A 23,957-nucleotide genomic window follows, 5' to 3' on the forward strand; every position below is an offset into this window, starting at 1 on the left:
GAGCCCCGAGTTCAAGTCTCTCTCTGGACGCGAGTTCTGTTTCTCTTTCTCTGAATCTTAACTCAATCTTCAAAGTACGAAAGACAAAAAACCTCCAACATTCCCCAGCTGCAGCTGCGTATTTCTTATCCAGGCTTTCAGATCAAAAACAAAACATCGAGCGGCGAGCCAGGGGCCCCTGGGTACAAAATGACGTGTCAGTTCAACCGAGCGGCCGCATCCATAATCTCTCCCAACCATCAATACAGTTCCCCCAGTGTTTTTGATGGAGATCCCCCTGCCAGATTGAGGAGAATGGAGTCTTATCGGCGTAAACAGACAGGCCTGAGGTACGGAAAAACAGGATAATGAGCTGCTCCAGCTCTCCGGCGATGCGGGGGAATGTTTGGGCTTATCCGAACCTGACATCTCTAATGCTTCAAATCTACGGAAAAATCAACTTTTACCTTTAAGTCAATTTGACTTCACACTCGCTCTTCACATCACGTCTGGACCGTCGGAGAGCGAGACTCTCGCCCCTGGGACGCCCGAGCGAGGAATGATGGGAAGGCGGGCGCCTACGTTCACCTCAACCTGCAAAATGCCTCTTTGATTGGATTGCGAGTCTGAATGCGAGGCTACGTGTCTTACAGCTGTTGTTTCTTAACCGAACGGCCCCAGTGGAAGCTCATTATTGAACACAACTGCCTTGATGTGTCTTCATTTGCTTCATTTACTTCTCGCAGCCGTGCCCGCCAACAGGTTTCTCTCGCCGACAACTAGTTGCACAGGAGCCAAAACAGAAACTTATAGAAAAGAAAACTCACAAATGAATTCTAAATTGTTTCTCCACATCAATGAGGTGGACTGGAGGGGGAAAAAACAAGACTTTAATACACAAAAATCTATAATTAAAAGATTTATATATGACTTGATATGACCTCATATTTCTCACAAAATACTATAATATCTCAAACGTTAATCACAAAACACAGTGGAGGAGATAAAGTGGAAATTATGACAAATAAAGTAGCAATGGTGAGACATAAAGTCTTATTGTAAGATCTAAAGCCACAATTACGAGAAATATGATGGCAATTTCAAGATGTAAAGTCTCATTGTGAAATATAGTCACAAATACGAGAAACAAAGTAACAGTTATCAGAAATAAAGGAGCAATTGCCAAATGTAAAATCTCATTGTGAAACGAAGTAGCAAAGGTGAGATATAGGGTATGTTTACATGACAACAATGTACTAAAAACAGAAATGTTTTTCTTTTGTGTCTTTCCTGTACAGGCGGCAACGTTGTCAAAATGATCCCTGTTCACAAGGATCCATGAAAACGACTCAAAGCACTGTATTATGCATGCCAGGCCATGACGTCCTTGTTTTCATAAATTCACATTTTTGCAGTTTACACAGAGATGATAACGGTGTCGTTTATTTGTTTGTTTAAAATACACTTTGAAACCTGTTTTAAAAGTTGTGTAAATGAACGGCCAAAACACATAAAAGTTTTCCTTTTTAGTTTACACTTATGAGTAAACGGCCCAAATGTCTCATTGTTAGAGATAAAGTCACAAAATCTAAGAAAAAACATAATTATGAGAAATAAAGTAGCAATTGTGAGATACAAAGTCGCATTATGAGAGAAAACGTCACAAATCTGAGATATACAAATTATGAGAAATAAAGTAGAAATTGTGAGATATAAAGTGTCATTATGAGAGAAAACATCACAAATCTGAGAAATAAAAATAAGAAATGAAGAAGAAATTGTGCTATAAAGTGTCATTATGAAAGAAAACGTCACAAATCTGAGAAATAACAAAAATTATGAGAAATAAAGTAGAAATTGCGAAATATAAAGTGTCATTATGAAAGAAAACGTCACAAATCTGAGAAATAACAAAAATCATGAGAAATAAAGTAGAAATTGTGAGATATAAAGTGTCATTATGAGAGAAAACATCACAAATCTGAGAAATAAAAATAAGAAATGAAGAAGAAATTGTGCTATAAAGTGTCATGAAAGAAAACGTCACAAATCTGAGAAATAACAAAAATTATGAGAAATAAAGTAGAAATTGTGAGATATAAAGTGTCATTATGAAAGAAAACGTCACAAATCTGAGAAATAACAAAAATTATGAGAAATAAAGTAGAAATTGCGAAATATAAAGTGTCATTATGAAAGAAAACGTCACAAATCTGAGAAATAACAAAAATCATGAGAAATAAAGTAGAAATTGTGAGATATAAAGTGTCATTATGAGAGAAAACATCACAAATCTGAGAAATAAAAATAAGAAATGAAGAAGAAATTGTGCTATAAAGTGTCATTATGAAAGAAAACGTCACAAATCTGAGAAATAACAAAAATTATGAGAAATAAAGTAGAAATTGCGAAATATAAAGTGTCATTATGAAAGAAAACGTCACAAATCTGAGAAATAACAAAAATCATGAGAAATAAAGTAGAAATTGTGAGATATAAAGTGTCATTATGAAAGAAAACGTCACAAATCTGAGAAATAACTAAAATTATGAGAAATAAAGTAGAAATTGCTAAATATAAAGTGTCATTATGAAAGAAAACGTCACAAATCTGAGAAATAACAAAAATTATGAGAAATAAAGTAGAAATTGCTAAATATAGTGTCATTATGAAAGAAAACGTCACAAATCTGAGAAATAACAAAAATTATGAGAAATAAAGCAGAAATTGTGAGATATAAAGTGTCATTATGAGAGAAAACGTCACAAATCTGAGAAATAAAAATAAGAAATTAAGTAGAAATTGTGAGATATAAAGTCTCATCATGAGAGAAAAATGTCAAATCTGAGAAATAACAAAAATGATGAGAAATAAAGTAGAAATTGTGAGATATAAAGTCTCATCATGAGAGAAAAATGTCAAATCTGAGAAATAACAAATTATGAGAAATAAAGTAGAAATTGTGAGATATAAAGTGTCATTATGAAGGAAAACGTCACAAATATTAGAAATAAAAATGAGAAATGAAGTAGAAATTGTGAGATATAAAGTCTCATTATGAGAGATAAATGTCAAATCTGAGAAATAACAACAATTATGAGAAATAAAGTACAAATTGTGAGATATAGTCTCATTATGAGAGAACAATGTCAAATCTGAGAAATAACAATACATAAGTGAAATAAAGTAGCAATAGCAAAAAGTAGTCACATTGTTAAAATTACGCTAAAGTAGCAATATCAACATACAGTCTCATTGTGAGATACAATTACAAAGGTGAGTAATTTAAGAACTTGCAACACAAGTATAAAGTTTGTATTGTGAAACATTAAAAATATAGTAACAGATGCACGATAAAGTGTCACTGTAAGATGTCACAAATGCGAGAAACAAAGTAGCAATATCAGATATGAAGTAGCAATTATGAGATATAACATTAAAACTATGAGAAGTAAAGTAGCAATTAAGAGAAGTAAAGTAGCAAAGCCAGTCTTAGTGCGAGATATACAGTGAGTAGAGTAAGAAATTTTAACAAGAGAAATAAAGTGCCTATTGCGAAATGTAAAGTCTTATTGTGAAAAATGTCAAAATTACGATAAAGTAGCAATTGCGACAAGTCTCATTTTGTGATATGAAATCACAAATGCGACAAAATGCGAGAAATCAAGTAGCATTTATGAGAAATAAAAGTTCCTTGTGAGATATAAAGTCAAAATGAGGAGAAATGATGGTAGCGAGTGCAAGATACAATTATGTTTTTTAATATTTTACTCTGAGGTGGAAACAAGCTTCTAGTTTTATTTCACCAAAGGAAGTTAAAGGGAATCACCTGAGACAAAGGTGATACTTAACCAGTCCTCTTGAGCAATAAAAGGGCAACATTCAGCAATCTCCTCTGGTCTCACATGAATGGTACAAGTGTTGTATAATATTCAGCAAGCGTAACTTTATGAAACGTTCAGGAAACACTGCTGTCAGTCGGACTCTGATAGCATCAATCCCTCTGCTCTAACGGCATGACTTCAGCCATCAAAGAATAACAGTGATGAATGGGCTTTTAACACATCGTGACGAGATAAACGCCAGCACACGGAAAAACTCAACGCATCCGCTAAACATCCCGTGGGAATGACTCTGCATCTTTTGTTTGTTTTGTGTGAGTGGGTGATATTACACAGCCGTTAAATCTCTCCTGCAGCGCTGATCGGCTCCTCCCGGGCCCAGATGAAGCCATCAGCAAACATATTCATGCTCTTACACCTTTCAGCTTCTTCATAATTCATAACAGCACAGAATTGATCAGCTCCTTCAGGGGAATTCAGATGGGATGCGTGCCTAAAATAATTACTGTTCAGAATTCAGCAGGGACGGGTCGACGAGTTCAATTTCGAGACGCGTTGACGGCGTGCTGTGCTTTACCGCGCATGCTAGCAGTCGGACGGTAACTCTGAGAGACGTTACACGTCTATATTAATCAAAAACATTGACATTTACAATTACTGTCTGACTTCAAATTGGACTCATTCTGTAAAAGACATTTCAAAAACATCACATTACTAACATACACTGGGAAAAATGACTCTGCATCTACATCTACAATCTACATTTTCAACAAATAAATCTATGTTTGGTACTTTACTTAATATTTAGGGTAACTTAATTAATATAATGTTGTAGTAAACACATGTTTTTCACAATTAAATGGTGTGTGTATTATCTTGAGTAATGTTTACTAGGCTTTTTAGATGTGTGCCTTTTCGAGATACTTTTTGGGTAAAATTTATTTAAAAGACTAAACAATTGGATTTGCTTGTTGCAAAAACACAAATGTTCATGACAGTCGCCATTTTGATGGCTGACAGGACTGAATTGCACTGCTGGCAACCCAACGACACTAAAAAGGTAAGAATGACATTAAATATGAACTGTTTAATGGTTTGATGCTTATAGACAGATGCAATGATAAAGCTAAATGTTTGTATTATTGATAAATACTTAAATTTGCCTTGAACTGCCGCTAAAACGAAATTGTTGAATAAAGTTGTTATTTTTGTTACATAAATAACGTTTGTCATCGCTTCATAAAATGAATGTTGAACCACTGGAGTCACATGGACTATTTTAACAATGTCTTTCCTACCTGTAGGGCCTTGAAAGGGTGTATTAAATTGCTGTCTATGGAGGGGTCAGAGAGCTCTTGGATTTCGTCTGAAATATCTTGTGTCTGCAGATAAACGAAGGTTTGGAACGACATGAGGGCAAGAATTTTCCTTTTTGAGTCAACTAACCCTTTAAATTGGTGTTCACTTTTCTCTGTGATAAATTTTTATCAGCTTATGTAATAATTATTTGAATTTGATGTTGTTCAAAAGACATTTTGAACTAGATGAGTGAATTACTGTTCTCAGTGGATTAAACAGACCAATGGTCATTGAAAAAAACTGTTATACGATTAATACGAATATGAAATACTGTTGCTACCCTCTTGTAGTACATAACGTTTTTTAAGTCAGCTTTATGTAAAGGTAAAAAAATGAAGTACTGTGTTTTGCACTGTTGCATTTGTATTGAGATGCTGGTTTACTGTTTCATGGTACTTTTTAAAACAATTTAATTTATAGAAAAAAATATAAAAAAAAATAAAAGTAGCTAGGAAAAAGAGTAGCTTAATGTGTGGCACAAGGAGACATTTGTAAACCTTACTTAAAAGATTATGTTGGATAAACTTAAACTATAATTTTCTACATTGATCAAATTGAGTTGCCATTACTTAAGAGTCCAAGTTAAAATGGGCACAGAATTTTTTACAGTGTATATTGACAAAAAACAAAGAACTTGGGAAAAGAAATTGAATGACAGATGCACCATAAAACATTAGAAAAAATGATCAGCACAAAATGGAAATAAAAACTGTATAAAGTTATAAAAATGACCAAAAAACACAATAAAAAAGTAAAACACTACAAAATAATAGAAAATGTGATAATGTGGACTATGACTATTGCGGCACTTTAACAGCATGCTTTCAAGGAAATGTCATATTTTTAGAAGGGCAGAAAGCAGGACGATGGTCCTGATAACAAGCTGAGCAGCTGCATAATGTGTAAGAGAGCAGAAACAAACAAAGAGAGAAAGGAAGGAAGGAAGGAAGGAAGGAAGGTGATAACGCAGAATATTATCTGACTGTCAAAGTAAGACACACTTGTAAGAAACTGAGCAACTTTTAGTTCAAAAAGACAAGAGGACAAAACTTTCTAAAAGTTCTGGAAGTTCTTTAAGTAACTGGTGTTTCGTTAAAAGGATCATCAAATCATATATACAGTACTGGTATAAAGATAGAAGATATATGAGATATAAAGTCTTATTGTAATAGTCACAAATGTGAGAAATAAAGTAGAAATTGTGAGATATAAAGTCTCATTATGAGAGAAAAATTTCAAATCTGAGAAATAATGTAGCAATTGCAAAAAGCAGTCACATTGTTCAAATGACGATAAAGTAGCAATATCAACATACAGCTAGTCTCATTGTGAGATACAATTACAAATGTGATCAATTTAAGAACTTGCAACACAAGTATAACGTTTTTATTGTGAAACATGAAAACTATAGTAGCAGTTGCACGATAAAGTGTCACTTTATGTACAGAAGTCAAATGAAATATCAGAAAATATCCGATTATATCAGATATAAAGTAGCAATTATGATATAACATTAAACTACGATAAATTAAGTAAGTGGGATACAGTCACAAATCTGAGAAATAAAGTAACAATTAAGAGAACTAAAATAGCAAAGTCAGTCTTAGTGCGAGATATACAGTAAAGTAAAACATTTTAACACGAGAAATAAAGTATCTATTGCGAAATGTAAAATCTCATTGTGAAAAAATTACGATAAAGTAGCAATTGCGACAAGTCTCCTTTAGTGATATAAAATCACAAATGCAACAAAATGCGACAAATCCAATAGTATCAAGTATGGAAACATATTAAGGTTTTTTAATGTTTTTGAAAGTAGTCTCTTAATCTCAGCATTTATTTGGTAAAAAAAAGTGTAAAAAAACAGTAATACTGTGAAATATTATTACAACTTTCATTAACTGGTATCTGTTGTAATATGTTTTAAAATGTAAGTCATTCCTGTGATAAAAGCATCATTACTCCAGTCTTCAGTGTCACATGATCCATCAGGAATCATTCTATCATCATTTCTTATTATTAACAATGTTGAAAACTATTTAAGCTGCTTATTTTATCTAGTATTTTTTGGGGGGTTGGGGGGGTCACGATCCACTGCCACAAGAAAAGTTTGGGGTATGTAGGATTTAAAAAAGAAAAAAACTATTTTTTTTTAACAAAGGCACATTAAATTGATCAAAAAAGACTGTAAAGACAAACTGTAAAAAATGATATGATCAAGTTATGACAAGATATGTTTTTACATTTTACATCGTTTTACAAGATTCCACTCATTTTTAAAGCCTAATGTAATTTGACATTTGAGTTGAAACGACTTAAACATCCAAACTGATTGTACTTAAAAATGTAATGCAGTAACTTTTTTATAGTGCATTTATTAAATGAATAAATATTACAAAAAAAGTCATATTTATAATACATTTTTGAAATGTATTATTTAATACAACAATATTAAGCAGCACAACTGTGTTTAACATTAATAATAAATGTTTCTTGAGCAGCAAATCAGCATATTAGAATCATTTCTGAAGGATCATGTGACACTGAAGACCTGAGGACAAATGTATGCACTTGTTTTGGGGATTTAACAATGAACATATTGATTGAAACAAAATGATGTTTTGCAGTGTTTGCTACAACCTTGCATAAATGTCAATACCTTGCTTCTTTCCCCAAAATTTTTTTTTTACAAAAAGTTTTCTGAAGTTTGGGATTGTATTGGGAAGTGGACCAAGAGGAATCAAACCTGATTTGTGGTGAAAGCCTCTCGGCGAAGACCCGTCACATGCTGGCCGTGAAAGGGGCACAGGTCCCAAAGAGGGTGGAGGCTATGCAAACGAGAGCGAGGCGCCGGGTAATCGCATGCCGTGCAGGACGGAAGAATTCATTACCTTCACCGTCACGTCTTGTTAGGATGACTTCACAACTCATTTGCGTGTGCAGCCGTGCGGAGACGGCGCGCTGCAGAAGCAAAGTCTCAGCAGGACGATTGGGGGAGAACAGGAAGCGGGCGGCATCTGCAACTCAAGGCGAGTGTTTTTGCCAAACAGATGGCTCGTCAGGCAGGTAAAGCAGGAGGTTCCTGAGCAAAGCATGTGCACTTCCAAGTCCCGCAACACATCACACTTCCAGCCCTCCAACCGCCCGAGGGAATAATGCGACTGTCAAACCCCAAATTGTGTTTGTCAGGACGGCAAGCCAGAGAACGTCCTCTGAGCCCACCTCCTGCTCCAACAATGCTTTCTTTTGCATCAAAACGCCACATTCATCCACTCCTCCCTCTTTTCTGACACTTGCAAGGCTCTGGGGACGAATCAGGCTCCCTGGGGACCACCGGAGGGCCGGGTATCTGCTCAGGTGGTAGACAATACATCCCCGTGATGGTTTAAAATTAGGACACACCTCGGCGGGCTACTGCCAAGAAAGTGTTTGCTACAAGAAAGAACAGAAGACGTGAAATAACAAGTGAAAGGTGTAATCTGCAGGGACGAAAGTTTATAAGTAACACATGAAAGAAGTGAGAGGCGTCGAGGAAGCACTTGAAATAACACCTGAGGTTTTCCCCGGCTCAGGTGGGATCTTGTGCATTATGACCCCATCAGCGGCTGCGATCACATGACCGGGCCGGGAGAGCAGGTGCGGTGTGCTGAATCACTGCCTGAAGCGTTCATCATCGTAATCGTCCGACTGTAGCCCACAGAACACATCGATCATTCGCCCTCGTACTTCCAACACCTCTCACCCTCTTAAAGGAACAGCTCATCCCAGAATAATGATAAAAAGGTTCTGTTATCATTTACTCACCCTTATTCCAAACACGTATGAATGACTTTCATCCATGAAACACAAACAGAGACGCTTAGCAGAATGTGCAAGCTGCTCTTTTCTACACAATTAAAGTGAATGGGCAACAAAAAAGCAGCGTGGGAGGCGGGGGTGCTAACAAGGATGCTAAAGATTGCAGCCATTAGCGTCAGACGCTAGCGTGCCTCTTGAGGCCAGAGGAGTGGGGTTTACACACACAGCTCTTACTGGCCTACGTTACACTCTGCCCCCTAAACCTCACTCCCATATGGGTCACGGCACCATATGTAACCGTTCCTACTCGACCCGCTCAAAGCGGGAATCGAACCGGCTTCTCTGGCATGGGAGGCGGGCGTTCTAACAAGGGCGCTAAGGACATTATCGTCAGTCGCTAGTGCGCCGGGTGTGAGGTTCACACACACAGCTCTTACAGGCCTACGTCCATTACACTTTCATAATATGGAAGAGAGCAGCGTGAACGTTCCGCTAAACATCTTCTTCTGTATTTCATAGTAGAAAGAAAGTCTATTTCAGAATGATGACAGGACTTTAATTTGTAAGTGAATTATTCCTTTAATTCAACAACAAGCCCAGGAGTCATCTATCTAACACACTGTCCGTGAGAAAACAGGAACATTAGTGTGTGTTAGATTCCAGGCGCCCAGCCAGATATACCACGTGTGTGTGTGTGTTTGCGCCCCAAGGCCTCATTGTGTTTTTCCTAAGCGAGACTGTTAAGGAACAAGCTTATATTGAAGGTTATCTGCTGTAAGTGTGTGCGTGCTGATATTAGCCAGTGTTTGGGAACACGTCCTGGAGGCTGCAGGAGTGCGAGGAATGCTGGAGATCAGGCAGCTGGGTGCAGCATGTGGCCATTGCTACAGGGGAGCTTCGAGGAAAGTGTGTGTGTGTTTCATGCCTGAGCATCTCCAACAGCTTGTCCCCTTGACAAAACTGACATTACTCTCACTTTCTCCGTCTTTCCTGCCATCCCTCGTCTCGCTGCGAGTGGAAAGTTGGTTTTGTGGGACTCTGAGAAGCTCCCGGAGCCGACCGCTGTGCTCTCGCTGCTGTCAGAGCTCATTATGCAAGCGCCGGTGTGCTTTGGCCCTCAGGGGCCACTGCAGTAATGCTGCGTAGAGTATGTCCACCGCTGCCGCTGATCTCACTGGTGCTACGGGGTGTTTGACAACACTATGAATCGCGGGTCAAGACATGCCAAATTGGACCAGACACCTCGGCGAACATACACAACACTAGTGAGCGTATTAACTCGATTTCATAGCCTGGTCAGTCATTTTGGCAAAATATAGAAGGAAGCATCACATGTAATGCAACCTTTAAAGAAATGCCAAGATGGCAGGCAAGTTGAGCGAAACTATTTCATTCAATGCTGAGCATTTAAAATATATATAACAAAATAAAAAAATAAAAAAACCTTTTAGAATTAATCTTGGAATTAGCATCCCTAAAATACTGAAACTAGGGCTAGCACTAAAAACTTTTTTATATCGATTAATCTATCGACTAATTTATCGGTTAATCGATTAATATATTGACTAATTTATCAGTTAATCGATTCATCTATCGACTAATTAAACTATTAATTGGTTAATCTATCGACTAATCTATCTATTAATCGATTAGTCTATCAACTACTTTATCAGTTAATCGATTAAACTATTGACTGATTAAGCGATTAATCTATCGACTAGTTTACCGGTTGATCGATTAATCTATCGACTCATTTATTGGTTGGTTGGTTAATCTATTGCCTGATTTAACGGTTAATCGATTAATCTATCGACTGATTTGTCGGTTGATCGATTATTCTATCGCCTAATTTATCGATTAATCGATCGCCTAATTTATCGATTAATCTATCGCCTACTTTACCGGTTAATCTGTCGGCTGATTTATCGGTTAATCGATTAATCTATCAACTAGTTTATCGGTTAATCGATTAATCTATTGACTAATTAATCACAATAATTTTCAACAATTTTACTTAAAAACATTTAATTTAAACTTGCAGCTTTGGCCTTCAGTAGTGTACTATAAAAAACTATAAATGTAAACAAGCCCTTGACAAAATGTAAAACTGAGTAAAAATGTAAAAAGGTACAAATTTGTAAACCAACATAACAAAAAAAGAGAATATCAGCAAATACTTCTTATATAGAATAGTATTGTCACGATACCAAAATTATGACTTCGATATGATACCAGACTAAAATACCTCAATACCGAATCGATACCATGACAAAAAAACAGTAAAAGTAACTTACTATTCATTGTTTTATCATTGTTTTAGGGTTAAAAAACCCTAAAAACTCACTTGGCCGGCATGTTCCTGCCCTGCCCTGCTTCACACAGAATGTTATGTCCGGCCCTTTAAGAGCTGCACGAACCAAATTAATTGTAACACCCGATTTCTCATTCAACTCTGTATACGTTCACTAAAGACATATCCGACTGCGTTTACCCGAATACTCGCCAGGACGTGCATTTTTACATATTGTTTTACCATTCAAACCCAATAATCCGCGAAACTGGCGTTGCGATCTGAGTGAAAGGGTGTGCGCGGCTGTGCGCGCTTCAGGTCAGAGTCCGGCAGCGCGAGCACGTCCCGGCCGCGCCACACTTTTCTGTTGCTTTCTTTTTCCTGAGCTGCGCGTATGTATTTGTCTGTTCTGCTTCATTGTTTAGTGAACGGTGGAAGCAGAGCTCGCACACACGTCCTCACTCCTGCTGTCACACATCGACGCAAATTAAGAAATACTGCTCTTATTAGAGTGCTGTCATTTTTAAAGTACAGGTACTAATACAATTTCATATCGTACCCAACTTACCCAGTCGACTAAAAATATTGACGTTGACTAATTAACAGCGTCGACGCAGTCGATTGTATCAACCAATCGCAACAGTCCTAACTGAAACTACAATAAAAACTACAACTGAAGCTTCAAAACTGTAAATCACCACAAAAAACCACAATACCAACAATGATAGAGTCAAAACTAACACTTAATTACATTAAAAAGACAAACTATACAATTTAATAGAAAATTGAAATTAAAATAAATAGCCTTAATATTCCCAATAAAGAAAATAAATTGCAAAATGCGCTGACAAAATAAATTCAAATTTGAGGGTGAGCTGAGAGAAACTTTTTCAATACTAATTAGAACTGGACCATAACAAAATATACAATTAATATAGTGTATTATTAATATGTGTTAATATTCTAAAATATACAATAAGATTGTATACCTAAAATATGTCAATTATAAAATCCTTTTATTTAAATAATAATATTTTTATTACAAATATAAAAATACAAATAACTTCAATACTTTGTGGTTAGCTTACCAACATGAAGTCAAATTAATAGAAAACAATTGTGAGTCAAATCATTAGCTAGCAAGATGCAATCAACCACCTTGACTGGGATCAAATGAAAATTGAGTCCCTAGCTTAGCAATACGCTAACCATTGAGTGAATGACAGAGTGGCATAAACATCAACAGTGTTTTAAACTATTAGCTTAAAGTGACATGCTAATGGATTAGAGTAAACATTACTATTAAGACAGGTCATCCATTACACGGCACAACCAATAAAGCTGAAAAAATTGCCATGCTAAACGCTACTGAAGTCCTTCTTTAGCAAACCGTAAACCCACACACACACCGTCCTGTAATCTACCTCTTCAGACCATCAAATTACAGCCAAACGGGAGCGCTAGCCAGGCACAAAGCTAAAGGTTAGGTTTTGAAAATAGGTTTGTTGCTAACTTCAAAGAGCTCATGCGAGCGGCTGTCGGGTGAAGATGGCTTTCTAATGGAAAAATAGACACCAAGACCTCAAATGGCAAAGCAGCAGAGTGTCATTAAAGAGACTCGTGGCTGTTTACACTAACCCACTCCCTTTCATTATCGGTCTGCAGGGGACGCAGCGACCATTATTAAAAACCACTAAATTTCCCCCATTGCATACTCACTTCATTTATTGTGCCATTTCTGCTAATGTCGGGCTAGTCACCAATGAAGGTTTTGTTTTTTCAGATTTTTTCAATAAAATGAGACGAAGGTAACATCTTCGCACCAGTAGGTGATGACAAATTACTGAGTCATTTGAATGATTCACTCAAACAATTCATTTGATTCAGTTCATATGAGTGGCCCAATAAGTCATTCATTCAATTCATTCATTCAAACACACTGATTAAGGAACAAAACAAGACGCTGTGTCCGGAATTGAATACTCTCTTGGGTAGGTACTTATTTTGAATAAGTAATTACTTCACGTATGGTATGAATGTGTGTAGTATGAATGACAGATGGATATACTACATTCGCCATGCTATTATCATGTGACCTAACAGCGCCAGTTGCGTCGCTTCACTGTCATTCATAAATCCTCTCCTGAGGCCTCATGGGATAGTAAAGTGTCCATCATAGGCACACATCAGAATCTCACCGGAAGAAGTAGGTCATCCGGGGGCTACTCTGAATTTGGACATACTTCTTTTGTCACATACTGTTTTTCACCAACTATATAGTGGGGAAGTATGTGATTTCGGATGCAGCCAGTGACTACCTTTATAAGTGAGTCACTGAATCATTAATTCAACCGATTCATTGAGGAACAAAATGAGTGACTGCTTTTCTGAGTGAGTCACTGAATCATTCATTCAACCGATTAATTCAAACACACTAGATATGTTTCCATCCAAAGTTGCAAATGTAACTTATGTGCAAAATTGCAATCTCATAAAACATTTGCGAATAAAACACAGTTTCCATCCAGTGAGTCGAAGAGAACATAATTGTCACTTCCTGATAAACTACCGCAAAAAAATCACTAAGAAACGGGAGAAGCCACCATATTTAATAATTTCCGTATGTAATAAATCATTTGCGTATTAGAGAAACTTGTGCATCTCAATAAACTTGCTTTCAGAGGCAGATGCTGCTGTTTGGGAACGCATGTAAGACAGTTCTAGGAGGGAAATATACTGAGCACCAAAAATGACCAAAACAGCATTTCAGATGCTTTATAAACAAGATTTTTCCGCTGGTTAGTACAGTTATGCTGTTAAATCGAGAAAGTCACATGAATTTTTTTATGCACATAGGAGGAGTTTATTCGGTAAATACATTTCCATCGTAGTTTATGCGCATGTTTTCATATCAGATAGAAAATGTTTCTGACTCAAAGGAGCGCATTATTTTTTTAGAATTTATGCGTATATTGGCGTTTCCATTCAGCATTTTTTGATGCGATATCCCAAAATGTGAAAAAAAAAAATAGGTGGATGGAAACACAGCTACTGATTAAATAAGGAACAAAATGAGTGAATGCTTTTCTGAACAAGTCATTGAGTCATTCATTCAACCGATTCATTCAAACACACTGATTCATTCAAGATTTAAAAAAAAGCTATACTGTCTTTATAAATGAGTCAATGATTCATTCTCTCAAATGATTTGTTCAACAACACTGATTCATTCAAAGACAAACTATCATTCACTACTGCTCAGAGAATGTAACTAGCAATATTGAGTTTATAAATGTAAGTTACTCAATAGTAACATTGATTAAAATGAAATGCTATTTTCCTCTGAGTTAAAGGGATAGTTCACCCAAAAAATGAAAATTATCCCATGATTTGCTCACCCTCAAGTCATCCTAGGTGTATATGAGATTCTTCTTTCAGACGAATACAATCAAGAGTTATATAAAAAATGTCCTGGCTCTTCCAAGCTTTATAATGGCAGTGACTTGTTGGGTCGTTTTTGAAGTCCATAAAAGTGCATCCATTAAAAGTATCCATCATATATTTGCTCCACACGGCTCCAGGGGGTTAATAAAGGCATTCTGAAGCAAAGTGGCACGTTTGTGTAAGAAAAATATCCATATTTAAAACTTCATAGACTAAAATAACTAGCTTCCGGCGGCCAGCAGTACGTAGGTCGGCGGGCGCTGAAAGAGTAACCGTTTTGTTTTGCTCTATCCTCTGCGCTCTATAACTGCAGCTTGGAGTAATGGGCCTGCCGAACGGTTTCCTATATTACAGTAGCTTATATAATAGCTTGTTAAAATACATTTATTTCCTTTGCGGTTATATCTTGCAGCTTTAGTAATTACTTAATTGCTGTTTAACAGACACATGTTACTGTGAGACGTAACAGTGACTGAATGAATTAAAAGAAATGAGATTTGTGTGGGTTTTTCTCTTCTTTTTTTTGACTTGTGAACCCAAGCTCTTGACAAATTAAATTGAAAACTGAATAAATGTTTTAGTGGATAAAGCTTTGTTTGCTAAATTGGTTAATGTCACTCAACAGAAGGTTACTAAACAATTATCTATTTTTTAATTTTTTTAATCAACCATATATATTTGTCTCTATCAGGCAAAACATTGTTTTTAGGGTAACCCTTTACAAAATTTCATTTAACATTAATGTATTAATTAACTATGACCAATACATTTGATACAGTATTTATTCATCTTTGTTAGTACAAAAGTTAAAATACAGCTGTACATGCTCTGAGTAAATGATTTTAATGTGTTTTGGTAAATGTTGAAATTAACGTTAAAGGGTTAGTTCACCCAAAAATGAAAATTCTGTAATTAATTACTCACTCTCATGTTGTTCGACACCCGTAAGACCTCCGTTCATATTCGGAACACAAATGAAGATATTTTAGTTGAAAGCTGATGGCTGAGAAAGGCTTCAGATAGGCCTCCATCGGCATTCAGTACATTTACACTCCCAAGACCCATAAAAGGCACTTAAAACGTTGTTACAAAGTCCATCTCACCACAGTGACTCTACAATAATTTTACGATGCGACGACAATAGTTTTTGTGCGCCAAAAAAAATCAAAAGAACAACTTTATTCAACTTGTTATTGTCTTCCGTGTGTGCCTCCACGACGCATGCGCGAGAATATGACGTAGCGCCAGGGTTCGGGAATCCATGAAATGCACACTTTAACCCCATTTTGAGCACTACGCCGAGACCTAAAGCACGATCAATGTAGAATTCAACAGCTTAGACACGCGCGTCTTCCTCTGCTTGTAAACAAATCCCTTCTGGGTCATGTGTCCGAACGCCGGATCTGCGTCATATTCTTGCTCATTCGTCGTGGAGGCACACACGGAAGACAATAACAAGTTGGATAAAGGTGTTATTTTGATTTTTTTTTGCGCACAAAAACTATTGTCGTCGCATTGTAAAATTATTGTAGAGTCACTGTGGTGAGATGGACTTTGTAATGACGTTTTAAGTGCCTTTTATGGGTCTTGGGAGTGTGAATGTACTGAATGCCAATGGAGGCCTATCTGAAGCCTTTCTCAGCATCAGCTTTCAACAAAAATATCTTCATTTGTGTTCCGAATATGAACGGAGGTCTTACAGGTGTCGAACGACATGAGGGTGAGTAATTAATGACAGAATTTTCATTTTTGGGTGAACTAACCCTTTAACAAAGAATAATAATTTTTGATCATTCATTTTGATGGTTGATAAATTTAGACCAAAGATCGTGGTTCCTAAGGTACTTTTGAAAGTTTTTTTGATTTTTATTGAATGTTCTTAATATTAATATTTTTATATTTCTTAATATTAACATTGTTTTTACGTTAAAAGAATGGAATTTGGTTTTATAGGATTATGTTTGATGTATTGCTATAGGCCAATAGCAATTAAGAGTATAACAACAGGAACAGGCAGCTTTCGCGACCAATGAGAAACCGTTCGGCACGCCCATTACCCCAAGCTGCAGTTACCCATACTTGTCTGCGTTCATCAATACGCATGCGTCAAGGCTACAAGGGTCAACTCTTTTAGCGCAAGTTGACCCGCATACCGCTGACCGCCGGAAGCTAGTTATTTTAGTCTATAACGTTTTAAATATGAATATTTTCCTTAAACAAACGCGCCACTTCGCTTCAGAATGCCTTTATTAACCCCCCGGAGCCGTTTGAGCAGTTGTATGATGAATAGATGCACTTTCAAAAACAACATAACCATTCACTGCCATTATAAAGCTAGGAAGAGCCAGGACATTTTTAATATAACTCTGATTGCATTCGTCTGAAAGAAGAATGTCATACGTAGGATGGCTTGCGGGTGAGTAAATCATGGGCTAATTTTCATTTTCGGGTAAACTAACCCTTTAAGTTTATTGAAATGAACAATACAGTGCCTACAACATTTACAAGAGAAATTAGTAAAAATTGGATGGCACAAACAAACAGATAAATGTTTTGATAGCATCACTTTGAGCATATTAAACTATAAATGAATTTCTTACAGGGATTCCGCATATTAAACTGGGACATAAAACCATTATTAAGCCTTTGAATAATACCTCATATGATCCGTGGCAACTAGGCATACTTACAAAGAGCGCTAGACTGCCTTCACATTCGCTTAATAGCCGCATGTTTACAAGCTGATAAACGCGGCTCAATTAAGACAACAACGTGTCATATTTGCAGACATAATCCAAACATACGTTTAATAACAGAAGAGACAGACGAGATAAATGAAGCGGGTCATGGGGGGACGTCTCCGGGATGGGGTCCAGGATGATTATGGCACTTGCGCTCTGAGTTTAGCTAATATTCATCAAACAGAGCCAGCGGGCAGCGGGCCGCTTTGATTGGGTTATTTTCTGCTAACTAATGACCATTAGTCTCTGCGACTGTGCGTTTGTGTCTGCAAATATCCGCAGGCCGTCGGCATGCGCCGCTGAAGTAAATCAAATTACATAATCTGCTGAGCTCAGAGAAACGAGCGGGGAATAAAAGGAGCGTGCGGAGATTATGCGAGCGATGCGTGTGATGGAGTTTACGAGTGGTGCGCCGTGAGTATAATTGGGGCCAAACTGGATAAACGGTCAGCGGGCACGGACACCTTCACCTCTCTGAAAACGCTCATTATTGTAGCAGTAAGCACAGCTAAGAGGGGTCACCTTCTGGATTAAATTGCTTTCCTTTAGCTTCTTATTAGCGAGTCGCTCCATCTGAGGGCGTTTTATATTCCGCTAAAGCCCCAGTCGGGCGCGTCAGAACACGCGGCGCTGGTAATCAATGCTGTTGCAGATTAATTCATTTCAACACAGTGATTCTTGTGTAACAAAGAGTCTGGGGCCTCATTTGTTGGTCATTTATTTATATGAGCAATTGGACATCACAGACAATGAGTGCGTTAATTAATTGGAGTAATAAGGAGAAACACACACACACACACACACACACACATATTTATATATATATATATATATATATATATACACTCTCTGATCAGGCATAACATTATGACCACCTAATATTGTGTTGGTCCCCCTTTTGTTGCCAAAACAGCCCTGACCTGTCAAAGCATGGACTCCACTAGACCCCTGAAGGTGTGCTGTGGTATCTGGCACCAAGATGTTAGCAGCAGATCCTTTAAGTCCTGTAAGTTGTGAGGTGGGGCCTCCATGGATCGGGCTTGTTTGTTCAGCACATCCCACAGATGCTCGATTGGACTGAGATCTGGGGAATTTGGAGGCCAAGTCAACACCTCAAACTCGTGCTCCTCAAACCATTCCTGAACCATTTTTGCTTTGTGGTGGTGCATTATCTGCTGAAAGAGCCACAGCCACCAGGGAATACCGTTTCCATGAAAGGGTGTACATGGTCTGCAACAATGCTTAGGTAGGTGGTACGTGTCAAAGAAACATCCACGTGGATGGCAGAACCCAAGGTTTCTCAGCAGAACATTGCCCAAAGCATCACTGCCTCCGCCGCCTTGCCTTCTTCCCATAGTGCATCCTGGTGCCATGTGTTCCCCAGGTAAGCGACGCTCACACACCCGGCCATCCACGTAATTCAAAAGAAAATCGTGATTCATCGGACCGAGCCACCTTCTTCCATTGCTCCATGGTCCAGTTCTGATGCTCATGTGCCACTGTTGGCGCTTTCGGCAGTGGACAGGGGTCAGCATGGGCACCCTGACTGATCTTTGGCTATACAGCCCCAAACACAACAAACTGAGATGCACTGTGTATTCTGACACCTTTCTATCAGAACATTAACTTCTTGAGCAATTTGCGCCCCAGTAGCTCGTCTGTTTGATCGGAACACACGGGCCAACCTTTTCTCCCCACGTGCATCAATGAGCATTGGCCACCCATGACCCTGTCGCCGGTTCACCACTGTTCCTTCCTTGGACCACTTTTGATAGAGACTGACCACTGCAGACCGGGAACACCCCACAAGAGCAGCAGGTTTGAAGATGTTCTGACCCAGTCGTCTAGCCATCAAATCCTTACACTTGCTCATTTTTCCTGCTTCTAACACATCTTTGAGGACAAAATGTTCACTTGCTGCCTAATATATCCCACCTGCCAACAGGTGCCATGATGAAGAGATAATCAGTGTTATTCACTTCACTATTCACTGTTATGCCTGATCGGTTCAAATTAAAACTAGGGTTGAAACTTTCCATGGGAATTAACAGGAATATATGGGAATGAATGGGAATAAACTGGGAATTTGCAAAATTTCAGGTTAGCCGATCTTCAATGGAACTTCAATGTAGTTGAAGAAAAAAAAATGTGCAGCATAATCTTGGTTAAAACAACCAGATTTAAATGCAATTTCAGTTGAATTTCTACCCGGCACATTCCTCAATCACATGCACACATCAGGGCTATTGAGGCCACACCCCCTGCGTGCACTGTGCATTCCTCCATTTCCACATTTGATCAAAAATACAGAAAAAAACTGTAATATTGTGAAACATTATTACAATTTAAAATAACTGTTTTCTATTTTAATATACTTTAAAATATCATTTGTTTCTGTGATGCAAAGCAGAATTTTCAGCATCATTACTCCAGTCTTCAGAGTCACATCCTTCAGAAATCATTCTAGTATGATGATTTATTATCAATTTTGGAAACAACTGTGCTGCTAAATATTTGTTATAACCTGTGTTACTTTTTTCAGGATTCTTTTATGAATAAAAAGTAAAAAAAAAAGAACAGTATTTAATTAAAATAGAAATCTTTTGTAACAATATACACTACTGTTCAAACGTTTGGGGTCAGTATTTTATTCTTTCTTTTTTTGAAAGAAATACTTTTATTCAGCAAGGATGTGGATGTTAAATTGATAAAACGTGATAGTAAAGATTTATATAGTTAAAAGATTTATTTTTTGAATAAATGCTGTTCTTTTTTTAATTTTTATTCATCAATGAATTCTCATCACAGGTTCCAAAAAATTTTTTTTTTCCAACATTGATAATCGAGTTTCAAATCAGCATATTAGAATGATTTCTGAAGGATCATGTGGCACTGAAATTAATAACACATGCATAACAATTGCTACAATAAAATTTTATTTATTTTACATATTTACTAAATTAGAAGAAATTAATCTGAAAATATATCAATATGCAAAAAAAAAAAAAAAAAATCCTGTTAAGTTTACAATTTGTAACATTTCCAAAATTCCCCAGATTAAGTTCCCATGGAAAGTTTCCGGAAACTTTCCGACCCTTTGCAACCCTAATTAAAACGCATTAAATACAGAGCAAACAGACAGAAAAGAACCATGGAATAACTAAATAATTAAACAACAAAATCAATCAGTTAAAAGCAATCCTAATAAAAAGTTTTAAGGCGAGATTTAGAAATTCCTAACAAATTTGCTTCCCTAATGTCAACCGGGAGAAAATTCCACAATTTTCCATAAGATGAAACCCTAACCCTAAAACAAAGCTAATAATGTAATAATGTAAACCTACATCGGCACCCAAACACAGCGAATCCATGTTTGTGCAGCTCTTCGTAATTTGTATAGACAGAGATTAAAATCGAGCTGCTATTAGCTCGATTAGCTGCTATTAGCTCGATTAGCTGCTATTACTTCTAGGCCAGCAATGTTTTGGTGCTACTTACAGAGCTGGTGCTTTGGGTGTCGAAAGACAAAGAACTGATTTGAAACTAGGCTCTGGCTCTAAACCAGCACTCCAACTGCCTTGGTGGAAAAAGGATATCTGAGAAGTTCGGAAGTTAGGTGTTAGAAGCTTGGCCAAGTACTGAGGAGCCAGATCATGCAGTGCCTTATAAATTACCATAAGGATTTTAAAAACCACATGGTATCTAAAAGGGAGCCAATGCAACGACGCCAAAACAGGGGTTATATGGTCAACAACCCAAGCTCAAGTAAGAATTCTAGCTGCCGAATTTTGCAGATATTGAAGTTTGTTAATACAAGATTTAGAAACTCCAACGTGAAGAGCATTACAATAGCCTGAGAAAACAAAAGAGTTAATCAACCTTTCAGCAACAGAGAATGACAACATCGGTCTTAATATTTCTGAGATGGAAGAACGAGGTCTTAACATGTTCTACACAAAAGACTCAAACGACAGGCTTATTAAAAATAACCAAGTTTTCTAAATTTTCTTTGTAACTCCAAGGCCAAACAGTCAAAACTAAAGAACCAGGATTACGCAGTTGACGGGGAGAGCCAAGAAGCATGACTTGAGTTTTGGAACTATTCAAGCACAGGCAATTGTTAGACATCCATATCTTAATCTCTGAAATACAATTGGAAAGATGAAAAATGTCCACATATTGACCAGGTTTCGAGTGAATGTAAATCTGGGTATCGTCAGCATAAAAATGGTAGTTAAGGTCAGGAGATCTTAATAGTTGACCGAATGGGAAAATATAGGCCCTGTCCCATTTGGCACCCAAAGCACTCATGGCCTTCATAGGAGTCCGCACTTTTGTGACGTAACGGCGCTTTGACTGTCAGGAAGAAGTCTGCTGCAGAGCTCGCATCAGTGTGGGATCAGCAAAAGTGCGCATACGAATGCAAAGGGGGCGCTCATGAGCACCCTTCTGAACCTAAAATGACAAATGGGACACCCTACGGTCTCATGGATCATGCGAGTGCGGCAGCCATTGTAAGTCCACAAGACTGAAAGTGCATAGGAAGTGTGTCATTTGGGACAGGGCAATAAATGCTAAAAAGCAAAGGACCGAGAACTGAACCCTGGGGGACACCAGTACTAACACATGATCTGTGACCATTCATAAAAACATACTAAATGCAACCAGCAAAATAGGACCTGGACCAGTCCAGGGCAAAATAATCAAAATGAATCAAATTTATGATATAGTACACTCAAAAAAATGCTGGGTTGTTTAAACCCACGTTTGGGTCAAATATAGACAAACTCAACCGATGGTTTACATTTTTTAATTAAAATTTGAAACCCAATGGTTGGGTTTGTCCATATTTGACCCAAACGTGGGTGGAAACAACCCAGCATTTTTAGTGTAGGTATGCAATTACTGAGGAAACTGTCATACGGATGTTCTTTTGCAAGATTTTTGAATTACATTTCCGTAAATAAATATATATATATATCGATGTTGACTAAAATGCCCTCACCTAGAATATGTTTCTGCTTATATTACTCCCCACTCCTCAAGCAAAACAGACAAGACAACATGAAAAAATATAAATAAATGATGGGTGGTTAGTTGCAAGTTATTGTTTGTATTTAGCACTGTTTAGGGGTGTAACAATATATCGTGTCACAGTATATTGCAATATAATAATGCAACAATATGTATCATGGATAGTGACAATCTGTATTGTGTATATTCATCTGAAATACATAATTCTGTGTTTTCAGCTTCAGAATCATGAATATTTTTATTATGGTGTCTCCACTGCACCAAGCCTATTCATTTCCACCCCCAATGTAATACCCAATTTTGCATTTTAATCAACAGTACATTTCTTGTTAACCTTTTACCATATGTCTTGGAGTATCACAGTAATATCATATTGTGAGTTCAGTATCGTGATATGTATCGAACCGTGACATGTCGTAACATCTGTTTTCACCTGCTGTCATGATCAGACGTTGCTATAAATTCCATGAGTCCATGGAAGTGTTTTGCGCTTGTTCTCCCTCATCCTTCCTTCACGTTGTAAGGATAAAACAAAAACAAGAACTTGTGATCTTGTGCTATGTGAGGGAATCTTCCATTTTAAGTCACATCTCAAACACACGCTGCCGTACCCTTGAGTAAACGCTCTGTTTGCTGACAACATCACTATGTTCGCTTCACAATGCCTGATTGTTTAACAAACGCTGGTAAACACGACTTCTCCTGCACCGTGTGCTGAAAATAGAGCCGAGCGTGTTTGTGAAATGTGTTTTAGCGTCCTTGACCTGTCCAATACTCACAGGCTAACAGAGCCGGATTGGTGTTGACCTTTCAGGAGGAAGAACTTGTAAACAGTTACTGCGTCTGAGGGTCGCGCGGGTTAACATTACCGAGTCAGCCTCTTGTGTTAGCTGGTTATCTGGCAGTTTGGTAGAGGTTCGGTTTGTGGGAATAAATCTTCCAGCAGGAGATTCTGCCCCGGCAGCTCGGGCACGACGACAAGCGGCATTTTATCATCTTGAAGAGCGCTGGATATTAAAACAGACCAGCGCTAAATAATTTAGACTGTTTATCTCCCACTTATTCCATCATTGATTTTTCATTACTCTCTATTGTTGAGCGTACAGCAGCCTCACCGGACCAACCCGCAAGAGATCTGAGATTTCATTACCATCTCTGTTAAAGGGCACTGTGTGCATATGCAGCTGTTTGACGGGCAATAATCGCAGAAATAGGAATCCAGAACCGGTTCTATCTAAAAAAGAAAACTGAAACCAGATGATTTATGAGGTTCAGGTCATTTAACGGTCTGTATTCTTCATTGATTCGGGTAAACTCTTGCACCGCTATTCAGCAATAATTTAGATGTGGGCGATATACCAGTTAAAATATTGATTTAATTTAAAATAATTATATAAAATCACCAAAAAGCTCTCTGTATGCCAGGCAATACAAAATACAAAACAGGGCAAACTGTGTGACGGAAAGGTT

General features: G+C 37.4%; 1 protein-coding gene across 2 annotated transcripts in view; it reads right to left on the minus strand.

Annotated features, from left to right (window-relative positions):
- Positions 1-23,957, minus strand: part of asic1b (acid-sensing (proton-gated) ion channel 1b) — a 306,597-nt gene that overhangs the window by 135,324 nt on the left and 147,316 nt on the right. The window contains exon 1 of one of the 2 annotated variants that reach the window (XM_079807346.1): positions 7,927-8,119. The exons of the other annotated variant lie outside the window; for it this stretch is intronic. The gene's annotated coding sequence lies outside the window, so the exon portion shown is untranslated. Of the gene's footprint in view, positions 1-7,926; positions 8,120-23,957 lie in introns of those variants that run through there. 2 annotated transcript variants of the gene reach the window in all.

This window comes from Gobio gobio, assembly GCF_949357685.1.
Source record: "Gobio gobio genome assembly, chromosome: 24".
Lineage (NCBI taxonomy): Eukaryota > Metazoa > Chordata > Actinopteri > Cypriniformes > Gobionidae > Gobio > Gobio gobio.